General features: G+C 34.0%; 1 pseudogene; it reads right to left on the bottom strand.

Moving 5' to 3' along the window:
• Window positions 1–1,470: 1,470 nt before the first annotated feature.
• On the bottom strand, window positions 1,471–2,288 carry LOC107846442 (annotated as a pseudogene).
• Window positions 2,289–2,695: the final 407 nt, after the last annotated feature.

The following is a 2,695-nucleotide window of genomic DNA, read 5'->3' as shown; positions in this document are numbered from 1 at the left end:
TAGGGAGCTATCCAAATAGCAGAAAAGGGAACAACCAGGTGTTCTTGATGGGTCTATCATCTTTCCAAAGGTTCCAACTCTCAATAACACCTTTGATATTCTATGGCATCACCCATTTGAGCTGCTGCAGGTTGTTCGATAATGTGATCTATGTGATATGTATTTGTTTCTTGTTCTTTTAACTCTCCGAAAAGTTTATCCAGTATGTAGAGGTGGCTTTATTATTTTAATTTAGTAGGCTTGATTATGTTTGCGCTAACCATTACTTTGTGATAATGATTGCGGACAAATTATAAATACATGATTTTAAAAAAAATACATATTTGGATTGAGTGTAATTGTTTCTTATCATTGGTGCACTCTTACTTATTATAGGTGGATCCTTGACCACCTAGTATAATCATTTGGGTGGCATTGTACTACGTATTAGTTTGATTTGGGTTAGAGTGATTAGTCCTGCTTCTAGATTTTGTTTTTTCTGGTTTTCTAGCTTCTATATCTTTTGTGTGGTAGTTCCATAATGAGTAGTTACCGTGCAGGAAAATTAAATATGTACATTATATGCGAGTTTCAGTTAAGATGTTCGCTAGTATGATCAGTGTGATATGAATTTGTTTCTTTCTCATAAGCATCTCAACTGGTGTTCCTATCTTATATCTTTGTCTATAGATGAAGTAAAGTAATATTACATTGACTTTCATTAATGCTAGTAGATATATATCTTTTCTCATAGTTGGTAAAACTTTTTTTTTCCATAATCCCTATGGCTCTTGCTTGTTTCACTCCACAATTAGGATTCCAATTAAATAAAGAAAAAATATGATAATGGATATAATTATGAGGTGTAAATTTCCCTTATGTTTGGGAGGGAGCATACTATTTTCTAATTCTTCATTTTTCATTTATTCCTTATCTTATCTTAGATTGCTTTATTTTGAGCCGGGGGTCTATCGGAAATAACCTCTCTATCTCATATTTGAGGTAGTGGTATGGATTACGTACACTTAACCTCCTCAGAGCCCACTTAGTGGGAATATACAAGGTATGTTGTTGTTGTTATTGAAAGGTACACTTTCTTTCCATTTCTATTATCTTTTCTCTCTTCAAATTTTTTGATCTGAACATATTTGTTAACGTCTGTTGCTCGTCTTTGAAACATCCATTCAGTCATAATGGGATGTACAAGACTGTCAGAACTTCTCAAGGAGTTTATATTCATCCTTAATCTGTGTTGTTCAGGTACTTACACATTACATTTTTGTTGAAATTTGAGAGCATTAGTAATCTTGTTAACATTGTGTTGTTGAATCTAAAGTCTAGTGAAACCGTGTGGGGCTCTTTCGATTCACTAGCATTGTTGCCTTGTCATTTATCTCATTTTCTTGTTCAAAACACAAACTCAAAGTCTAGTGAAGCCATGTGAGGCCTATTTTGATTCACTAGCAAATTGTTGTTTATCTTGTTGTTCTGCTACTGCTTATTCATGGATTCTCCAATATTATTCTTATTATTTAGGCTATTCTTTATTTTTGTTCTATCCCTTGCCCTTTCTCTAGCTTGATTCCTTGATTCCTTTGCAACAACTTCATGAAATATGGTCCTACGAATCAACTTAACCTTTTCTTTCTATTGCTTGTGGACAAGATTAATAGTATTATTAGTTGCTGATTCATTAATTACACCGAATATAACTTTACACGACTCTGAAGGAGACGATGCACTAATTTATATAGTCCTGTTGCAGTTTTATTTGTTTATTATTTGAACGAGCTCGTTGATTTCTGATTTTGACTTTGTGAGTGGCCACTCGTAGCCACTTAACTGTTTTACTGGCCTTATCGAACTGGAGAAAGTCTTGCAAATTGAAGAATTTGCGAGCTATTTTGAGTGAGTCTCATTCTTCGGTCTCTAAGGCCGTGAGCCGTGTTAATCTTGCTATGTCTATCTTTCTTTGAAGCACCCGCACCAGCACCAGTAGCGTACTTGTTGTTTTTCCTACGCATAGTACTAGTAGTGGTACTGCTCATCTCATCCTTCTTGTTCTTACTGCTTTTTAGTACTAATTCTTCATGATATTCTTCTTCCTGTTTGTCTAATTTGTTGGAATCTTCTTCTACCATAATACTAGTATCGAGATTATACTGACTATGAGGGGGTTGTGAGAAATGAAGGTCATGGAAATATTGGACAAATTTGGGTTCGTATTGTATTTAAGGAGATGGAATATCTATGTTGAAGTAAGAAGAGGAACTGGTAATATTAGGGCTGTAATTTCCAGAAGGTTGCATCTTACAAAATCTTGATAAGAAGGTGGCTATATGGTGGGACTGAAGCTTGAGAAGGACAAGTAAGCTCTTCTTCTTTCTTGTGTATATCAATTTTAATAAGCTAGCTAGCTGCATCAACAAAAGGAAAACAAAGTTGAATTAATTGAGACTCTTTTATTTTATGAGACTTGTCATGTATAATTCTCTTGTATATATATTAATTTTTAATTATAAGAGAGACAGAGAGAAAGTGGGAAAAGAAATGTGATGTTTTCTTTAAAATATGTTGATGATAGCATAGCTTTGTGGTTGAGAAGGATAGGTGGATGTGTGGTTTTACATGTATGTTACTTGTTATGTTCTTAATTATACATGATAGTAATAATAACTATGCTATAGGTAGTGGCTAACTTTTTGTGTTCATGCGA

Source organism: Capsicum annuum, unplaced genomic scaffold (genome assembly GCF_002878395.1).
Source record: "Capsicum annuum cultivar UCD-10X-F1 unplaced genomic scaffold, UCD10Xv1.1 ctg2833, whole genome shotgun sequence".
Lineage (NCBI taxonomy): Eukaryota > Viridiplantae > Streptophyta > Magnoliopsida > Solanales > Solanaceae > Capsicum > Capsicum annuum.
Note: the sequence above shows the minus strand (reverse complement) of the source record. Positions and strands in the feature narration are given on the sequence as shown.